Raw genomic sequence first — 23,546 nt, 5'->3', positions numbered from 1 at the left:
TGGGTGAGTGGTTGGGTGAGTGAGTGAGTGTGTGGGTGAGTGGGTGAGTGAGTGAGTGGGTGAGTGGTTGGGTGAGTGAGTGAGTGAGTGGGTGAGTGGGTGAGTGGGTGAGTGAGTGAGTGGGTGAGTGGTTGGGTGAGTGGGTGAGTGGTTGGGTGGGTGAGTGAGTGGGTGAGTGAGTGGGTGAGTGAGTGGGTGAGTGACTGGGTGAGTGACTGGGTGAGTGAGTGGGTGGATTGGTGGGTGAGTGGGTGGGTGGGTGAGGAAGTGGGTGGGTGAGTGAGTGGGTGGGTGAGTGGGTGAGTGGGTGAGTGAGTGGGTGAGTGAGTGAGTGGGTGGATTGGTGGGTGAGTGGGTGGGTGGGTGAGTGAGTGGGTGAGTGAGTGAGTGGGTGGATTGGTGGGTGAGTGGGTGAGTGAGTGGGTGAGTGAGTGAGTGGGTGGATTGGTGGGTGAGTGGGTGGGTGGGTGAGTGAGTGGGTGAGTGAGTGAGTGGGTGGATTGGTGGGTGAGTGTGTGGGTGGGTGAGTGAGTGGGTGAGTGAGGAAGTGGGTGGGTGGGTGAGTGAGTGAGTGGGTAAGTGAGTGGGTGGGTGAGTGGGTGGGTGAGTGGGTGAGTGAGTGAGTGAGTGGGTGGGTGAGTGGGTGAGTGACTGGGTGAGTGAGTGGGTGGATTGGTGGGTGAGTGGGTGGGTGGGTGAGGAAGTGGGTGGGTGAGTGAGTGAGTGAGTGGGTGGGTGGGTGAGTGAGTGAGTGGGTGAGTGGGTGAGTGGGTGAGTGAGTGGGTGAATGAGTGAGTGGGTGGATTGGTGGGTGAGTGGGTGGGTGGGTGAGTGAGTGGGTGAGTGAGTGAGTGGGTGGATTGGTGGGTGAGTGGGTGAGTGGGTGAGTGAGTGGGTGAGTGAGTGAGTGGGTGGATTGGTGGGTGAGTGGGTGAGTGAGTGAGTGGGTGGATTGGTGGGTGAGTGGGGTGAGTGAGTGGGTGAGTGATTGAGTGGGTGGATTGGTGGGTGAGTGGGTGAGTGGGTGAGTGAGTGAGTGGGTGGGTGGGTGAGTGGGTGGGTGAGTGAGTGAGTGAGTGGGTGAGTGAGTGGGTGAGTGAGTGGGTGAGTGGGTGGATGGGTGAGTGGGTGAGTGGGTGGGTGGGTGAGTGGGTAAGTGAGTGAGTGAGTGGGTGAGTGGGTGGGTGTGTGAGTGGGTGAGTGGGTGGATGGGTGAGTGAGTGAGTGAGTGAGTGAGTGGGTGAGTGGGTGGGTGTGTGAGTGGGTGGGTGGGTGAGTGGGTGGGTGATGTGAGTGAGTGAGTGGGTGAGTGAGTGGGTGAGTGAGTGGGTGAGTGGGTGGATGGGTGAGTGGGTGAGTGGGTGGGTGGGTGAGTGGGTAAGTGAGTGAGTGAGTGGGTGAGTGGGTGGGTGTGTGAGTGAGTGGTGGGTGAGTGAGTGAGTGAGTGGGTAAGTGGGTGGGTGAGTGAGTGGGTAAGTGAGTGAGTGAGTGGGTGAGTGGGTGAGTGGGTGGGTGAGTGAGTGAGTGGGTGAGTGAGTGGGTGAGTGGGTGGGTGAGTGAGTGAGTGAGTGGGTGGGTGGGTGGGTAGGTGAGTGAGTGAGTGGGTGAGTAAGTGAGTGTGGGTGGGTGGTGTGTGGGTGGGTGAGTGGGTGAGTGTGGGTGGGGTGAGGTGGGTGGTGGGGAGGTGTGGTGGTGAGTGAGTGGAGTGGGTGAGTGAGAGTGAGAGTGGGTGAGTGAGTGATTGGGTGTGTGAGTGAGTGAGTGGGTGAGTGAGTGAGTGGGCGTGAGTGAGTGGAGGGTGAGTGAGTGAGTGGGTGAGTGAGTGAGTGGAGTGAGCGACGAGTGAGTGAGTTGGTAGATTGAGTGGGTGAGTGAGTGGGTGACGTGAGTGGAGTGACGTGAGTGGGAGATGAGTGAGTGGGTGGATTGAGTGGGTGCTGGTGGTGGTTGAGTGGGTGGGTGGGTGGATGTGGTGGGTGGTGGTAGTGGTGAGTGAGTGATGTGGTGTGCTGAGTGAGTGAGTGAGTGGTGAGTGAGTGAGTGAGTGGTGAGGTGAGTGAGTGATGTGGTAGTTGAGTGAGTGGGTGAGTGGGTGAGTGAGTGAGTGAGTGGGTGGTGGGTGAGTGAGTGGGTAAGTGGGTGGGTGAGTGAGTGGGTAAGTGAGTGAGTGAGGTGAGTGGGTGAGTGAGTGAGGTGAGTGGGTGGTGAGTGGAGAAGCTGAGTGAGTGAGTGAAGTGAGTGAGTGAGTGAGTGGGTGAGGTGAGTGAGTGAGTGGGTGGTGATGTGAGTGAGTGAGTGGTGGAGTGAGTGAGTGGGTGAGTGAGTGGGTGGGTGGGTGACTATTTGTAGACGGTAATGTTGTGCGATAGGTGGCACTGGTGATGGTGGTGTTTGTTGATGTTGTTTCGGGTAACCCTGGCATTCGCGGGGTAACCCTGGGCAACGCGGGGTAACCCGGGGTGGTAACCCGGGGTAACTCGTGCCGTTCACCTCAGGTGGTCTACTGCCGTCAGGGTCACGAGCTCTACCTAGAGGCAGCGAAACGTCAGCGCACGTACGGTGTGGAGACTCGCCACACTCCGTGGAGACGCCTCACACTGCGGTGTGAGTGGGTGGGTGAGTGGGTGGGTGAGTGAGTGAGTCAGCGCACGTACGGTGTGGAGACTCGTCACACTCCGTGGAGACGCCTCACACTGCGGGGTGAGTGGGTGAGTGGGTGAGTGGGTGGGTGAGTGGGTGGGTGGGTGGGTGGGTGGGTGGGTGAGTGGGTGGGTGGGTGGGTGGGTGAGTGGGTGGGTGAGTGGTGAGTGGGTGGGTGAGTGGGTGGGTGGGTGGGTGAGTGAGTGAGTGAGTGAGTCAGCGCACGTACGGTGTAGAGACTCGTCACGCTCCGTGGAGACGCCTCACACTGCGGGTGAGTGGGTGGGTGAGTGGGTGGGTGGGTGGGTGGGTGGGTGAGTGGGTGGGTGGGTGGGTGGGTGGGTGAGTGGGTGGGTGGGTGAGTGGGTGGGTGAGTGGGCGGGTGGGTGAGTGAGTGAGTCAGCGCACGTACGGTGTGGAGACTCGTCACGCTCCGTGGAGACGCCTCACACTGCGGGTGAGTGGGTGGGTGGGTGGGTGAGTGGGTGGGTGGGTGAGTGGGTGAGTGGGTGAGTGGGTGGGTGGGTGGGTGGGTGGGTGAGTGGGTGGGTGGGTGGGTGGGTGGGTGGGTGGAGTGGGTGGGTGGGTGGGTGGGTGAGTGGGTGGGTGAGTGAGTGAGTCAGCGCACGTACGGTGTGGAGACTCGCCTCGCTCCGTGGAGACGCCTCACACTGCGGGTGAGTGGGTGGGTGGGTGGGTGAGTGAGTGGGTGGGTGAGTGGGTGAGTGGGTGAGTGGGTGGGTGGGTGGGTGGGTGGGTGGGTGGGTGAGTGGGTGAGTGGGTGGGTGGGTGGGTGAGTGGGTGGGTGAGTGGGTGGGTGGGTGGGTGAGTGGGTGGGTGGGTGAGTGGGTGGGTGAGTGAGTGGGTGGGTGAGTGGGTGGGTGGGTGAGTGGGTGGGTGAGTGGGTGGGTGGGTGGGTGGGTGGGTGAGTGAGTGGGTGGGTGAGTGGGTGGGTGGGTGGGTGGGTGAGTGGGTGGGTGGGTGGGTGGGTGAGTGGGTGGGTGGGTGGGTGAGTGGGTGGGTGGGTGAGTGGGTGGGTGGGTGGTGAGTGGGTGGGTGGGTGGGTGGGTGGGTGGGTGGGTGGGTGAGTGGGTGGGTGGGTGAGTGGGTGAGTGGGTGGGTGGGTGGGTGAGTGGGTGGGTGAGTGGGTGGGTGGGTGGGTGGGTTGGTGAGTGGGTGGGTGGGTGGGTGAGTGGGTGGGTGGGTGGTGGGTGAGTGGGTGAGTGGGTGGGTGAGTGAGTAGGTGAGTGAGTAGGTGAGTGGGTGGGTGGGTGGGTGGGTGGGAGGGTGAGTGAGTGGGTGAGTGGGGTGGGTGGGTGGGAGGGTGAGTGAGTGAGTGAGTGAGTGGGTGGGTGGGTGGGTGAGTGAGTGAGTGAGTGGGTGAGTGAGTGAGTGAGTGGGTGAGCGAGTGAACGAGTGGGTGAGTGAGTGAGTGGGTGAGTGGGTGGGTGAGTGGGTGAGCGACGTGAACGAGTGAGTGGGTGAACGAGTGAGTGGGTGAGTGAGGTGGGTGGGTGAGTGGGTGAGGTGGGTGGGTGAGTGGGTGGTGGTGAGTGGGTGAGTAGGTGGAGGTGAGTAGGTGAGAGGGTGAGTTGGTTGGGTGGGTGGGTGGGTGGGGGAGTGGGTGGGTGAGTGACGGTGGTGAGTGTGCGGTGCAGGGGTGAGGAGCTGGTGAGGGTGATTGGGGTGCGCTATGAGGTCGGGCCGCCCACCTTGTGCTGCGTGAAACTCGCCCTGGTGGACTCGGGAGATTCCTTCTCTCTCAAGTAACTCGCCCACTCACTCACCTACTCACCCACTCACTCACCCACTCACTCACCCACTCACCCACTCAGACACTCACTCACCTACTCACTCACCCACTCACCCACTCAGACACTCACTCACCCACTCACTCACTCACTCACCCACTCAGACACTCACTCACCCACTCACTCACTCACTCAGACACTCACTCACTCACCCACTCACCCACTCACTCACCCACTCACCCACTCACCCACTCACTCACTCACCCACTCACCCACTCAGACACTCACTCACCTACTCACTCACTCACTCACCCACTCAGACACTCACTCACCTACTCACCCACTCACTCACCCACTCACCCACTCAGACACTCACTCACCTACTCACTCACTCACTCACCCACTCAGACACTCACTCACCCACTCACTCACTCACTCACCCACTCAGACACTCACTCACCCACTCACTCACTCACTCAGACACTCACTCACTCACCCACTCACCCACTCACTCACCCACTCACCCACTCACACCACTCACTCACTCAGACACTCACTCACCCACTCACTCACTCACTCACCCACTCACTCACTCACTCAGACACTCACTCAGACACTCACTCACTCACTCACCCACTCACTCACCCACTCACTCACTCACTCACCCACTCACTCACTCACTCACTCACCCACTCACTCACTCACCCACTCACTCACCCACTCACTCACCCACTCACTCACTCACTCACCTACTCACTCACTCACTCACCCACTCACTCACCCACTCACTCACTCACTCACCCACTCACTCACTCACTCATTCACCCACTCACCCACCTACCCACCCACTCACTCACCCACTCACTCACCCACTCACTCACCTACCCACTCACTCACTCAGACACTCACTCACTCACTCACCCACTCACTCAGACACTCACTCACTCACCCACTCACTCACCCACTCACTCACCCACTCACTCACTCACCCACTCACTCACTCACTCATTCACCCACTCACCCACCTACCCACTCACCCACCCACTCACTCACCCACTCACTCACCCACTCACTCACCTACCCACTCACTCACTCAGACACTCACTCACTTCACTCACCCACTCACTCACTCACTCATTCACCCACTCACCCACCTACCCACTCACCCACCCACTCACTCACCCACTCACTCACCCACTCACTCACCTACCCACTCACTCACTCACTCAGACACTCACTCACTCACTCACCCACTCACTCACCCACTCACTCAGACACTCACTCACTCACCCACTCACTCACCCACTCACTCACCCACTCACTCACCCACTCACTCACTCACTCATTCACCCACTCACCCACCTACCCACTCACCCACCCACTCACTCACCCACTCACTCACCCACTCACTCACCTACCCACTCACTCACTCAGACACTCACTCACTCACTCACCCACTCACTCACCCACTCACTCAGACACTCACTCACCCACTCACTCACTCACCTACTCACTCACTCACTCACCCACTCACTCACTCACCCACTCACTCACCCACTCACTCACTCACTCACTCACCTACTCACCCACTCACTCACTCAGACACTCACTCACTCACCCACTCACTCACTCACTCCACCCACTCACTCACCCACTCACTCACCCACTCACTCACTAAGTCATTCACCCACCCACCCACTCACTCACCCCACTCACCTACTCACCCACTCACCTACTCACTCACCCACTCAGACACTCACCCACCTACCCACTCACCCACCCACTCACTCACCCACTCACTCACCCACTCACTCACCTACCCACTCACTCACTCAGACACTCACTCACTCACTCACCCACTCACTCAGACACTCACTCACCCACTCACTCACTCACCTACTCACTCACTCACTCACCCACTCACTCACCCACTCACTCACCCACTCACTCACTCACTCACCTACTCACACCACTCACTCATTCATTCACCCACTCACCCACCCACTCACTCACCCACTCACTCACTCAGACACTCACTCATTCACCCACTCACTCACTCACTCACCTACTCACCCACCCACTCACCCACCCACCCACTCACCCACCCACCCACCCACTCACCCACTCACCCACTCACCCACCCACCCATTCACCCACTCACCCACCCACCCACTCACTCACCCACCCACTCACCCACCCACTCACTCACCCACCCACTCACTCACCCACTCACTCACCTACTCACTCACTCACTCACCTACTCACTCACCCACTCACTCACCCACTCAACTACTCACCCATGCACCTACTCACGTCACACACTCACTCACTCACCCACTCACTCAACTACCACTCACTCACCCACCCACTCACTCACCCACTCACTCACTCACCTACTCACTCACCCACTCACTCACCCACTCACCCACCCACTCACTCACCCACCCACCCACCCACCCACCCACCCACCCACCCACCCACCCACCCACCCACCCACTCACTCACTCACCCACCCACCCACTCACTCACCCACTCACTCACCCACTCACTCACCCACTCACTCACTCACTCACCAACTCACTCACTCAGACACTCACTCATTCACCCACTCACTCACTCACCTACTCACTCACCCACCCACTCACTCACTCACCCACTCACTCACCCACTCACTCATTCACCCACTCACTCACTCACTCACCCACTCACTCACCCACCCACCCACTCACTCACCCACCCACTCACCCACCCACCCACTCACTCACCCACCCACCCACTCACCCACTCACCCACCCACCCACTCACCCACCCACCCACCCACTCACCCACTCACCCACTCACCCACCCACCCATTCACCCACTCACCCACCCACCCACTCACTCACCCACCCACTCACCCACCCACTCACTCACCCACTCACTCACTTACTCACTCACTCACTCACCTACTCACTCACCCACTCACTCACCCACTCAACTACTCACCCACTCACCTACTCACTCACACACTCACTCACTCACCCACTCACTCAACTACCCACTCACTCACCCACCCACTTACCCACCCACTCACTCACCCACTCACTCACTCACCTACTCACTCACCCACTCACTCACCCACTCACCCACCCACTCACCCACCCACCCACCCACCCACCCACCCACCCACTCACTCACCCACCCACCCACCCACCCACTCACTCACCCACCCACTCACCCACTCACCCACCCACCCACTCACCCACCCACCCACTCACCCACCCACCCACTCACTCACTCACCCACCCACTCACCCACCCACCCACTCACCCACCCACCCACTCACTCACCCACCCACTCACCCACCCACCCACTCACCCACCCACTCACCTATTCACTCACACACTCACTCACTCACCCACTCACTCAACTACCCACTCACTCACCCACCCACTTACCCACCCACCCACTCACCCACCCACCCACCCACCCACCCACCCACTCACTCACCCACCCACTCACCCACCCACCCACTCACTCACCCACCCACCCACCCACTCACTCACCCACCCACTCACCCACTCACCCACCCACCCACCCACCCACTCACCCACCCACTCACCCACCCACTCACCCACCCACTCACCCACCCACCCACTCACCCACCCACCCACCCACCCACTCACCCACCCACCCACTCACCCACCCACCCACCCACTCACCCACTCACCCACCCACCCACTCACTCACCCACCCACCCACTCACTCACCCACTCACTCACTCAGACACTCACTCACCTACTCACTCACTCACCTACTCACCCACTCACTCACCCACTCACCCACTCAGACACTCACTCACCTACTCACTCACTCACCCACTCACTCACTCACTCACCCACTCACCCACTCAGACACTCACTCACCTACTCACTCACTCACCCACTCACTCACTCACTCACACACTCACTCACTCAGACACTCACTCACCTACTCACTCACCAACTCACTCACTCACCCACCCACCCTCTCACCTACTCACTCACCTACTCACTCACCCACCCACTCACCCACTCACTCACCCACTCACTCACCACTCACTCACCCACTCACTCACCCACCCACCCACTCACTCACCCACCCACCCACCCACTCACCCACCCACCCACTCACTCACCCACTCACCCACTCACTCACCCACTCACTCACCCACTCACTCACCCACCCACCCACTCACTCACCCACCCACCCACCCACTCACCCACCCACCCACTCACTCACCCACTCACTCACCCACTCACTCACCCACTCACTCACCCACTCACTCACCCACCCACCCACTCACTCACCCACCCACTCACTCACCCACTCACTCACCCACTCACTCACCCACCCACCCACCCACTCACTCACCCACCCACCCACTCACCCACCCACCCACTCACTCACCCACTCACCCACTCACTCACCCACTCACTCACCCACTCACTCACCCACCCACCCACTCACTCACCCACCCACCCACTCACTCACTCACCCACTCACTCACCCACTCACTCACCCACTCACTCACCCACCCACCCACTCACTCACCCACCCACCCACTCACCCACCCACCCACTCACTCACCCACTCACCCACTCACTCACCCACTCACTCACCCACTCACTCACCCACCCACCCACTCACTCACCCACCCACCCACTCACCCACCCACCCACTCACTCACCCACTCACCCACTCACTCACCCACTCACTCACCCACTCACTCACCCACCCACCCACTCACTCACCCACCCACCCACTCACTCACCCACTCACTCACCCACTCACTCACCCACCCACCCACCCACTCACTCACCCACCCACCCACCCACTCACCCACCCACCCACTCACTCACCCACTCACCCACTCACTCACCCACTCACTCACCCACTCACCCACTCACTCACCCACCCACCCACTCACTCACTCACTCACCCACTCACTCACCCACTCACTCACCCACTCACTCACCCACCCACCCACTCACTCACCCACCCACCCACCCACTCACCCACCCACCCACTCACTCACCCACTCACCCACTCACTCACCCACTCACTCACCCACTCACTCACCCACCCACCCACTCACTCACCCACCCACCCACTCACTCACCCACTCACCCACCCACTCACTCACCCACTCACTCACCCACTCACTCACCCACCCACCCACTCACTCACCCACCCACCCACTCACTCACCCACCCACCCACTCACCCACCCACCCACCCACTCACCCACCCACCCACCCACTCACTCACCCACTCACTCACTCACCCACCCACCCACTCACCCACCCACCCACTCACCCACCCACCCACTCACCCACCCACTCACTCACCCACTCACTCACTCACCTACTCACTCACCCACCCACTCACTCACTCACCCACTCACCCACTCACTCACCCACTCACTCACCCACTCACTCATTCACCCACTCACTCACCCACTCACTCACTCACTCACCCACCCACTCACTCACTCACCCACTCACTCACTCAGACACTCACTCACTCAGACACTCACTCACCCACTCACTCACCCACTCACTCATTCACCCACTCACTCACTCACTCACCCACTCACTCACTCACCCACTCACTCACTCACTCACTCACTCACCTACTCACCCACCCACTCACCCACTCACTCACCCACTCACTCACCCACTCACCCACTCACTCACTCACCTACTCACCCACCCACTCACCCACTCACTCACCCACTCACTCACTCACCCACTCACTCACCCACTCACTCACTCACTCAGACACTCACTCACTCAGACACTCACTCACTCACCTACTCACTCACCCACCCACTCACTCACTCACCCACTCACTCACCCACTCACTCATTCACCCACTCACTCACTCACTCACCCACTCACTCACCCACCCACCCACTCACTCACCCACCCACTCACCCACCCCACCCACTCACTCACCCACCCACCCACTCACCCACTCACCCACCCACCCACTCACCCACCCACCCACCCACTCACCCACTCACCCACCCACCCATTCACCCACTCACCCACCCACCCACTCACTCACCCACCCACTCACCCACCCACTCACTCACCCACTCACTCACCTACTCACTCACTCACTCACCTACTCACTCACCCACTCACTCACCCACTCAACTACTCACCCACTCACCTACTCACTCACACACTCACTCACTCACCCACTCACTCAACTACCCACTCACTCACCCACCCACTTACCCACCCACTCACTCACCCACTCACTCACTCACCTACTCACTCACCCACTCACTCACCCACTCACCCACCCACTCACTCACCCACCCACCCACCCACCCACCCACCCACTCACCCACCCACCCACCCACCCACTCACTCACCCACCCACTCACCCACTCACCCACCCACCCACCCCACTCACCCACCCACCCACTCACCCACCCACCCACTCACTCACTCACCCACCCACTCACCCACCCACCCACTCACCCACCCACCCACTCACTCACCCACCCACTCACCCACCCACCCACTCACCCACCCACTCACCTATTCACTCACACACTCACTCACTCACCCACTCACTCAACTACCCACTCACTCACCCACCCACTTACCCACCCACCCACTCACCCACCCACCCACCCACCCACCCACTCACTCACTCACCCACCCACTCACCCACCCACCCACTCACTCACCCACCCACCCACTCACTCACCCACCCACTCACCCACCCACCCACCCACCCACTCACCCACCCACTCACCCACCCACCCACTCACCCACCACCCACCCACCCACTCACCCACCCACCCACTCACCCACCCACCCACCCACTCACCCACTCACCCACCCACCCACTCACTCACCCCACTCGCTCACTCAGACACTCACTCACCTACTCACTCACTCACTCACCTACTCACCCACTCACTCACCCACTCACCCACTCAGACACTCACTCACCTACTCACTCACTCACCCACTCACTCACTCACTCACCCACTCACCCACTCAGACACTCACTCACCTACTCACTCACTCACCCACTCACTCACTCACTCACCCACTCACTCACTCAGACACTCACTCACCTACTCACTCACCAACTCACTCACTCACCCACCCACCCTCTCACCTACTCACTCACCTACTCACTCACCCACCCACTCACCCACTCACTCACCCACTCACTCACCCACTCACTCACCCACTCACTCACCCACCCACCCCACTCACTCACCCACCACCCACCCACTCACCCACCCACCCACTCACTCACCCACTCACCCACTCACTCACCCACTCACTCACCCACTCACTCACCCACCCACCCACTCACTCACCCACCCACCCACCCACTCACCCACCCACCCACTCACTCACCCACTCACTCACCCACTCACTCACCCACTCACTCACCCACCCACCCACTCACTCACCCACCCACTCACTCACCCACTCACTCACCCACTCACTCACCCACCCACCCACCCACTCACTCACCCACCCACCCACTCACCCACCCACCCACTCACTCACCCACTCACCCACTCACTCACCCACTCACTCACCCACTCACTCACCACCCACCCCCACTCACCACCCACCCACCCACTCACTCACTCACCCACTCACTCACCACTCACTCACCCACTCACTCACCCCCCCCACTCACTCACCCACCCACCCACTCACCCACCCACCCACTCACTCACCCACTCACCCACTCACTCACCCACTCACTCACCCACTCACTCACCCACCCACCCACTCACTCACCCACCCACCCACTCACCCACCCACCCACTCACTCACCACTCACCCACTCACTCACCCACTCACTCACCCACTCACTCACCCACCCCACCCACTCACCACCCACCCACTCACTCACCCCACTCACTCACCCACTCACTCACCCACCCACCCACCCCACTCACTCACACCACCCACCCACCCCACTCACCCCACCCACCCACTCACTCACCCACTCACCCACTCACTCACCCACTCACTCACCCACCTCACCCACTCACTCACCCACCCACCCACTCACTCACTCACTCACCCACTCACTCACCCACTCACTCACCCACTCACTCACCCACCCACCCACTCACTCACCCACCCACCCACCCACCCACTCACCCACCCACCCACTCACTCACCCACTCACCCACTCACTCACCCACTCACTCACCCACTCACTCACCCACCCACCCACTCACTCACCCACCCACCCACTCACTCACCCACTCACCCACTCACTCACCCACTCACTCACCCACTCACTCACCCACCCACCCACTCACTCACCCACCCACCCACTCACTCACCCACCCACCCACTCACCCACCCACCCACCCACTCACCCACCCACCCACCCACTCACTCACCCACTCACTCACTCACCCACCCACCCACACTCACCCACCCACCCACTCACCCACCCACCCACTCACCCACCCACTCACTCACCCACTCACTCACTCACCTACTCACTCACCCACCCACTCACTCACTCACCCACTCACCCACTCACTCACCCACTCACTCACCCACTCACTCATTCACCCACTCACTCACCCACTCACTCACTCACTCACCACCCACTCACTCACTCACCCACTCACTCACTCAGACACTCACTCACTCAGACACTCACTCACCCACTCACTCACCCACTCACTCATTCACCCACTCACTCACTCACTCACCCACTCACTCACTCACCCACTCACTCACTCACTCACTCACTCACCTACTCACCCACCCACTCACCCACTCACTCACCACTCACTCACTCCACTCACCCACTCACTCACTCACCTACTCACCCACCCACTCACCCACTCACTCACCCACTCACTCACTCACCCACTCACTCACCCACTCACTCACTCACTCAGACACTCACTCACTCAGACACTCACTCACCCACTCACTCACTCACTCACCCACTCACTCACTCACCACCACTCACTCACCACTCACTCACCACTCACTCATTCACTCACTCACCCACTCACTCACCCACTCACTCACCCACTCACTCACTCACTCACCCACTCACTCACTCACTCACCCACTCACTCACCCACCCACTCACTCACTCACCCACTCACGTCACTCACTCACCAACTCACTCACTCACTCACTCACCAACTCACTCACTCACCAACTCACTCACTCACCCACTCAGCAACTCACTCACTCACCCACTCACTCACTCACCTACTCACTCACTCACCTACTCACTCACTCACCCACCCACTCACTCACTCACCCACTCACCCACTCACCCACTCACTCACCCACTCACTCACTCACTCACTCACCCACCCACTCACTCACTCACTCACCACTCACCCACTCACTCACCCACTCACTCACTCACCCACCCACTCACTCACTCACTCACCCACTCACCCACTCACCCACTCACTCACTCACTCACTCACTCACCCACTCACTCACTCACTCACTCACCCACTCACTCACTCACCAACTCACTCACTCAGACACTCACTCACCTACTCACTCACTCACTCACCTACTCACTCACTCACTCACCTACTCACTCACTCACTCACCCACTCACTCACCAACTCACTCACTCACCCACTCACTCACCCACTCACTCATTCACCCACTCACTCACTCACCCACTCACTCACTCACTCACCAACTCACTCAGACACTCACTCACTCACTCAGACACTCACTCACTCACTCACCTACTCACTCACTCACTCACCCACTCACCCACTCACTCACTCACTCACCCACTCACCCACACTCACCCACTCACCCACTCACTCACTCACCCACTCACTCACTCACTCACCAACTCACTCACTCACTCACTCACCTACTCACTCACTCACTCAGCCACTCACTCACTCACCTACTCACTCACTCACTCACCTACTCACTCACTCACTCACCCACTCACTCACTCACCCACTCACTCACTCACCCACTCACTCACTCACCAACTCACTCACTCACCCACTCACTCACCCACTCACTCACTCACCCACTCACCAACTCACTCACTCACCCACTCACTCACTCACCAACTCACTCACTCACCAACTCACTCACTCAGACACTCACTCACCTACTCACTCACTCACTCACCTACTCACTCACTCACTCCCCACTCACTCACTCACCCACTCACCCCACTCACTCACTCACTCACCCACTCACTCACTCCCACTCACTCACTCACCCACTCACCCACTCACTCACTCACTCACCCACTCACTCACTCACCAACTCACTCACTCACCAACTCACTCACCCACTCACTCACTCACTCACTCAGACACTCACTCACCTACTCACTCACTCACTCACCTACTCACTCACTCACTCACCAACTCACTCACTCACCTACTCACTCACTCACTCACCTACTCACTCACTCACTCACCCACTCACTCACTCACCCACTCACTCACTCACTCACCCACTCACTCACTCACCAACTCACTCACTCACCCACTCACTCACCCACTCACTCACTCACCCACTCACCAACTCACTCACTCACCAACTCACTCACTCACCAACTCACTCACTCAGACACTCACTCACCTACTCACTCACTCACTCACCTACTCACTCACTCACCCACCCACTCACTCACTCACCCACTCACCCACTCACTCACTCACTCACTCACCCACTCACTCACTCACTCACCAACTCACTCACTCACCAACTCACTCACCCACTCACTCACTCACTCACCAACTAACTCACTCACCAACTCACTCACTCAGACACTCACTCACCTACTCACTCACTCACTCACCTACTCACTCACTCACTCGCCAACTCACTCACTCGGACACTCACTCACCTACTCACTCACTCACTCACTCACCTACTCACTCACTCACTCACCCACTCACCCACTCACCCACTCACTCACTCACTCACTCACCAACTCACTCACCAACTCACTCAGACACTCACTCACCTACTCACTCACTCACTCACTCACCTACTCACTCACTCACTCACCCACTCACCTACTCACTCACTCACTCACCCACTCACCCACTCACTCACTCACTCACTCACCTACTCACTCACTCACTCACCCACTCACTCACTCACCAACTCACTCACTCACCAACTCACTCACTCAGACACTCACTCACCTACTCACTCACTCACTCACTCACCTACTCACTCACTCACCAACTCACTCACTCAGACACTCACTCACCTACTCACTCACTCACCCACTCACCCACTCACTTACTCACCCACTCACTCACTCACTCACCAACTCACTCACTCACCAACTCACTCAGACACTCACTCACCTACTCACTCACTCACCTACTCACTCACCCACTCACTCACTCACTCACCCACTCACCCACTCACTCACTCACTCACCCACTCACTCACCTACCCACTCACTCACCCACCCACTTACCCACCCACTCACTCACCCACTTACCCACCCACTCACCTACTCACTCACCCACTCACCCACTCACTCACCTACCCACTCACTCACCCACTCACCCACTCACTCACTCACCCACCCACTCATTCACCCACTCACCCACCACTCACTCACTCACTCACCCACTCACCCACTCACTCACCTACCCACTCACTCACTCACCCACCCACTCACTCACCCACCCACTCATTCACCCACTCACCCACCACTCACTCACTCACTCACCCACTCACCTACTCACTCACTCACTCACCCACTCACTCACTCACTCACCTACTCACTCACCCACTCACTCACCCAGTCACTCACCTACTCACTCACTCACCTACTCACTCACCCACTCACTCACCCACTCATTCACCCACTCACCCACTCACCTACTCACTCACTCACTCACCCACTCACTCACTCACCTACTCACTCACCCACTCACTCACCTACTCACTCACTCACCTACTCACTCACCCACTCACTCACCCACTCAACTACTCACTCACCCACTCACCTACTCACTCACACACTCACTCACTCACCCACTCACTCACCTACTCACTCACCTACTCACCCACCAACTCAACCACTCACTCACCCACTTACCCACCCACCTACTCACTCACTCACCCACTCACCCACCCACCCACTCACCCACCCACCCACTCACCCACCCACCCACTCACCCACCCACTCACCCACCCACCCACTCACCCACCCACCCACTCACTCACCCACCCACCCACTCACCCACCCACCCACTCACCCACCCACCCACTCACCCACCCACCCACTCACCCACCCACCCACTCACCCACCCACCCACCCACTCACCCACCCACCCACTCACCCACCCACCCACCCACTCACCCACCCACCCACTCACCCACCCACCCACCCACTCACCCACCCACCCACTCACCCACCCACCCACCCACTCACCCACCCACCCACTCACCCACCCACCCACCCACTCACCCACCCACCCACTCACCCACCCACCCACCCACTCACCCACCCACCCACTCACCCACTCACCCACTCACCCACCCACCCACCCACTCACCCACCCACCCACCCACTCACCCACCCACCCACTCACCCACCCACCCACCCACTCACCCACCCACCCACTCACCCACCCACCCACCCACTCACCCACCCACCCACCCACTCACCCACCCACCCACTCACCCACCCACCCACCCACTCACCCCCACCCACCCACTCACCCACCCACCCACCCACTCACCCACCCACCCACTCACCCACCCACCCACTCACCCACCCACCCACCCACTCACCCACCCACCCACTCACCCACTCACCAGCCAGCAACATCAACTTTCAGATGGAGGGGAGGGGGGGGGGCTACGGTTGGGCAAGTGGGCCCCCCCCCGTGCCCCCCCCCGTGCCCCCCCCCGTGCCCCCCCCGTGCCCCCCCCCGTGCCCCCCCCGTGCCCCCCCGTGCCCCCCCCCGTGCCCCCCCCCCGTTCCCAGCCACCTTTGTCTCCGCAGGTTTCATGACATGCCTGACGTCATTGACTTCATGGTGCTCAGGCAGAGTTACGAAGACGCCAAGAGACGTCACGAAGACGCCAAGAGACGTCACTGGGGCATCGGTGAGGGGGGGGGGGGACACGGGGGGGAAGGACACGGGGTAGGAAGACAAAGGTGGTCGAGAGGGGGGGTGGTGAGAGTGAGGGGGGGCACACACCCACTCACCCGCCCACTCACCCACCCACTCACCCACTCACTCACCCACTCACTCAACCGCCCACTCCCCACCCACCCACTCACCCACCCACCCACTCACCCACCCACTCACCCACTCACCCACCCACCCACTCACTCACTACTCAACCGCCCACCCACCGACCCACCCACCCACTCACCCACCCACTCACTCACCCACTCACTCACTCACCCACTCACCCACCCACTCACTCACCCACCCACCCACCCACTCACCCACCCACTCACCCACTCACCCACCCACCAACCCAGTCACCCACCCACTTACCCACTCACCCACCCACTCACTCACTACTCACCCACCCACTCACTCACCCCCACTCACTCACCCACTCACCCCACCCACCTCACTACTCACCCACCCACTCACTCACCCACCCACTCACTCACCCACTCACCCACTCACCCACTCACTCAACCGCCCACCCACCCACCGACCCACCCACCCACTCACTCACCCACCCACCCACTCACTCATCCACCCACCCACCCACCCACTCACCCACTCACCCACCCACCCACTTACCCACCCACCAACCCACTCACCCACCCACTTACCCACTCACCCACCCACTCACTCACTACTCACCCACCCACTCACTCACCCACCCACTCACTCAACCGCCCACTCCCCACCCACCCACTCACCCACCCACCCACTCACCCACCCACTCACCCACTCACCCACCCACTCACTCACTACTCAACCGCCCACCCACCGACCCACCCACCCACTCACCCACCCACTCACTCACCCACTCACTCACTCACCCACTCACCCACCCACTCACTCACCCACCCACCCACCCACTCACCCACCCACTCACCCACTCACCCACTCACCCACCAACCCAGTCACCCACCCACTTACCCACTCACCCACCCACTCACTCACTACTCACCCACCCACTCACTCACCCACCCACTCACTCACCCACTCACCCACCCACTCACTACTCACCCCACCCACTCACTCACCCACCCACTCACTCACCCACTCACCCACTCACCCACTCACTCAACCGCCCACCCACCCACCGACCCACCCACCCACTCACTCACCCACCCACCCACCCACCCACTCACCCACTCACCCACCCACCCACTTACCCACCCACCAACCCACTCACCCACCCACTTACCCACTCACCCACCCACTCACTCACTACTCACCCACCCACTCACTCACCCACCCACCCACTCACCCACCCCACCCACCCACCCACTCATCCACCCATCCACCCACTCACCCACGCACCCACCCACCCACTTACCCACTCACCCACCAACTCCCCACCCACCCACTCACTCACCCACTCACCCACCCACCCACTCACCCACCCACCCCACCCACCCACCCACTCACCCACCCACCCACCCACTCACCCACCCACCCACCCACCCACCCACTCACCCACCCACCCACTCACCCACCCACTCACTCACTCACTCACCCACCCACCCACCCACTCATCCACCCACCCACTCATCCACCCACCCACTCACCCACCCACTTACCCACTCACCCACCCACTCCTCACCCACCCACTCACTCACTCACTCACCCACTCACTCACTCACCCACTCACTCACCCGCTCACCCTCCCACCCACTCACCCACCCACTCACTCACCCACTCACCCACTCACCCACCCACCCACCCACCCACTCACCCACCCACTCCCCACCCACTCACCCACCCACCCACTCACCCACTCACCCACCCACTCCCCACCCACTCACTCACCCACCCACCCACTCCCCACCCACCCACCCACTCATCCACCCACTCACCCACCCACTTACCCACTCACCCACTCACCCACCCACTTACCCACTCACCCACCCACTCCCCACCCACCCACTCACCCACCCACCCACTCACCCACCCACCCACCCACTCACCCACCCACTCACTCACCCACTCACCCACTCACCCACCCACCCACCCACCCACTCCCCACCCACCCACCCACTCATCCACCCACCCACTCATCCACCCACCCACCCACCCACTCACCCACCCACTCACTCACCCACTCACCCACCCACCCACTCACCCACCCACTCACCCACCCACCCACCCACTCACCCACCCACCCACTCACCCACCCACCCACCCACCCACCCACCCACTCACTCACTCACTCACCCACCCACCCACTCACCCACCCACTCACCCACCCACTCACCCACCCACTCACCCACCCACTCACCCACCCACCCACTCACCCACCCACCCACCCACTCCCCACCCACTCACCCACCCACCCACTCACCCACCCACTCCCCCCCCACTCACCCACCCACCCACTCACCCACCCACCCACCCACTCCCCACCCACTCACCCACCCACCCACCCACCCACTCACCCATCCACCCACCCACCCACCCACTCACCCATCCACCCACCCACTCACCCACCCACCCACCCACCCACCACTCACCCACCCACCCACCCACCCACTCACCCACCCACTCACCCACCCACCCACCCACTCACCCACCCACCCACCCACTCCCCACCCACTCACCCACCCACCCACTCACTCTCTCACCCACCCACCCACCCACCCACCCACCCACCCACTCACCCACCCACCCACTCACCCACCCACCCACCCACCCACCCACTCACCCACCCACCCACTCACCCACCCACCCACTCACCCACCCACCCACCCCCTCACCCACCCACTCACCCACTCACCCACTCACCCACCCACCCACTCACCCACTCACCCACTCACCCACCCACCCACTTACCCACTCACCCCCACCCACTCCCCACCCACCCACTCACCACCACCCACTCACCCACCCACTCACTCACCCACTCACCCACTCACCCACCCACCCACCCACCCCCACCCACTCACCCACCCACTCACCCACCCACCCACCCACTCACCCACCGACCCACTCACCCACCCACCCACCCACCCACCCACTCACTCACTCACCCACCCACCCACCCACTACCCACTCACCCACCCCACCCACTCACCCACCCACTCACCCACCCACTCACCCACCCACCCACTCACCCACCCACTCACCCACCCACTCACCCACCCACTCACCCACCCACTCCCCACCCACTCACCCACCCACTCACCCACCCACTCCCCACCCACCCACCCACCCACTCACCCACCCACCCACTCCCCCCCACTCACCCACCCACCCACTCACCCACCCACCCACCCACCCACTCACCCACCCACCCACCCACTCACCCACCCACCCACCCACTCACCCACCCACCCACCCACTCACCCACCCACTCACCCACCCACCCACCCACTCCCCACCCACTCACCCACCCACCCACTCACTCACTCACACCACCCACCCACCCACCCACCCACCCACTCACCCACCCACCCACCCACTCACCCACCCACCCACCCACTCACCCACCCACCCACTCACCCACCCACCCACCCCCCTCACCCACCCACTCACCCACTCACCCACCCACCCACCCACCCACTCACTCACCCACCCACTCACCCACCCACCCACCCACCCACCCACTCACCCACCCACCCACTCACCCACTCACCCACCCACCCACTCACCCACCCACCCACTCACCCACCCACCCACTCACCCACTCACCCACCCACCCACCCACCCACTCACCCACTCACCCACCCACCCCCTCACCCACCCACTCACCCACTCACCCACCCACCCACTCACCCACCCACCCACTCACTCACCCACTCTCTCACCCACCCACCCACTCACCCACTCACTCACCCATTCACTCACCCACTCTCTCACCCACCCACCCACTCTCTCACCTACCCACCCACCCACTCACCCACTCACCCACTCACTCACTCACCCACCCACTCTTTCACCCACTCTCTCACCCACCCACCCACTCACCCACTCACTCACTCACTCACTCACTCACCCACCCACTCACCCACTCACCCACTCACCCACTCACCCACCCACCCACCCACCCACCCACCCACTCACTCACCCACCCACCCACCCACTCACCCACCCACCCACTCACCCACCCACCCACCCACTCACCCACCCACCCACTCACCCACTCACCCACCCACTCACCCACCCACCCACCCACCCACTCACCCACCCACCCACTCACCCACCCACCCACTCACCCACCCACCCACCCCCTCACCCACCCACTCACCCACTCACCCACCCACTCACTCACCCACTCACCCACTCACCCACCCACTCACCCACTCACCCACCCACTCACCCACCCACTCACCCACCCACTCCCCACCCACTCCCCACCCACTCACCCACCCACCCACTCACCCACCCACTCCCCACCCACTCACCCACCCACTCACTCACCCACTCACCCACTCACCCACCCACCCACCCACTCACCCACCCACTCCCCACCCACTCACCCACCCACTCACCCACCCACTCCCCACCCACTCACCCACCCACTCACCCACCCACTCACCCACCCACTCACCCACTCACCCACCCACCCCCTCACCCACCCACTCACTCACCCACCCACTCACCCACCCACTCACCCACCCACCCACCTCACCCACCCACCCACTCACCCACCCACTCACTCACCCACCCACCCACCCACCCACTCACCCACCCACTCACCCACCCACCCACCCACCCACTCACCCACTCACCCACCCACCCACCCACTTACCCACCCACTCACCCACCCACTCACCCACTCACCCACTCACCCACCCACCCACTCACCCACCCACCCACCCACCCACTCACCCACCCACTCACCCACCCACTCCCCACCCACTCACCCACCCACTCACCCACCCACTCACCCACCCACTCACCCACTCACCCCCTCACCCACCCACTCACTCACCCACCCACTCACCCACCCACTCACCCACCCACTCACCCACCCACCCACTCACCCACCCACCCACCCACCCACCCACTCACCCACCCACCCACTCACCCACCCACCCACTCACCGCTCTCTCTCTGTGTCTCTCACCTGCCCAGGTGACCGCTTCAGGGCTCTGATTGATGATGCTTGGTGGCTGGGGACCATCACGGGACAGGATCCCCTCCACCCTCACTACCCCACCTCCTCCTTCCAGAGCCTCCTCGTGTGGTGAGGCGCTCGCTCACCAACTCGCTCACCAACTCGCTCACCAACTCACTCACCAACTCACCAACTCGCGAACCAACTCGCTCACCAACTCGCTCACCGACTCGCTCACCAACTCACCGACTCGCTCACCAACTCGCTCACCAACTCGCTCATCAACTCGCTCACCGACTCGCTCACCGACTCGCTCACCAACTCGCTCACCAACTCGCTCACCGACTCGCTCACCAACTCGCTCACCAACTCGCTCACCAACTCACCAACTCGCTCACCGACTCGCTCACCAACTCACTCACCAACTCGCTCACCGACTCGCTCACCGACTCGCTCACCGACTCGCTCACCAACTCGCTCACCAACTCGCTCACCAACTCACCAACTCGCTCACCGACTCGCTCACCAACTCGCTCACCAACTCACCAACTCGCTCACCGACTCGCTCACCAACTCACTCACCAACTCACCGACTCGCTCACCAACTCGCTCACCGACTCGCTCACCGACTCGCTCACCAACTCGCTCACCAACTCGCTCACCGACTCGCTCACCGACTCGCTCACCAACTCGCTCTCACCAACTCACTCACCGACTCGCTCACCGACTCGCTCACCAACTCGCTCACCAACTCGCTCACCGACTCGCTCACCGACTCGCTCACCAACTCGCTCACCAACTCGCTCACCGACTCGCTCACCAACTCGCTCACCAACTCGCTCACCAACTCGCTCACCAACTCACCAACTCGCTCACCGACTCGCTCACCA

The 23,546-nt window shown here is 61.2% G+C and overlaps 1 protein-coding gene and 1 long non-coding RNA gene across 2 annotated transcripts in view; both read left to right on the top strand.

Moving 5' to 3' along the window:
- The first annotated feature begins 2,493 nt into the window (after positions 1 to 2,493).
- LOC144954226 (uncharacterized) lies at positions 2,494 to 17,498 on the top strand. The gene is made up of 3 exons (XR_013641100.1): positions 2,494 to 2,602; positions 4,299 to 4,406; positions 17,426 to 17,498. It is a non-coding gene; the product is annotated as an uncharacterized LOC144954226 (long non-coding RNA).
- A 1-nt stretch (position 17,499) lies between these two features.
- The window catches only part of LOC144954225 (bromodomain and WD repeat-containing protein 1-like), a 22,699-nt gene continuing 16,652 nt past the window's right edge, over positions 17,500 to 23,546 (top strand). Inside the window, exons 1-2 of the mRNA XM_078884774.1 lie at positions 17,500 to 17,529; positions 22,674 to 22,785. The gene's annotated coding sequence lies outside the window, so the exon portion shown is untranslated. The remainder of the gene's footprint in view (positions 17,530 to 22,673; positions 22,786 to 23,546) is intronic.

Source organism: Lampetra fluviatilis, unplaced genomic scaffold, assembly GCF_964198595.1.
Source record: "Lampetra fluviatilis unplaced genomic scaffold, kcLamFluv1.1 SCAFFOLD_760, whole genome shotgun sequence".
Taxonomy (NCBI): domain Eukaryota; kingdom Metazoa; phylum Chordata; class Hyperoartia; order Petromyzontiformes; family Petromyzontidae; genus Lampetra; species Lampetra fluviatilis.
Note: the sequence above shows the minus strand (reverse complement) of the source record. Positions and strands in the feature narration are given on the sequence as shown.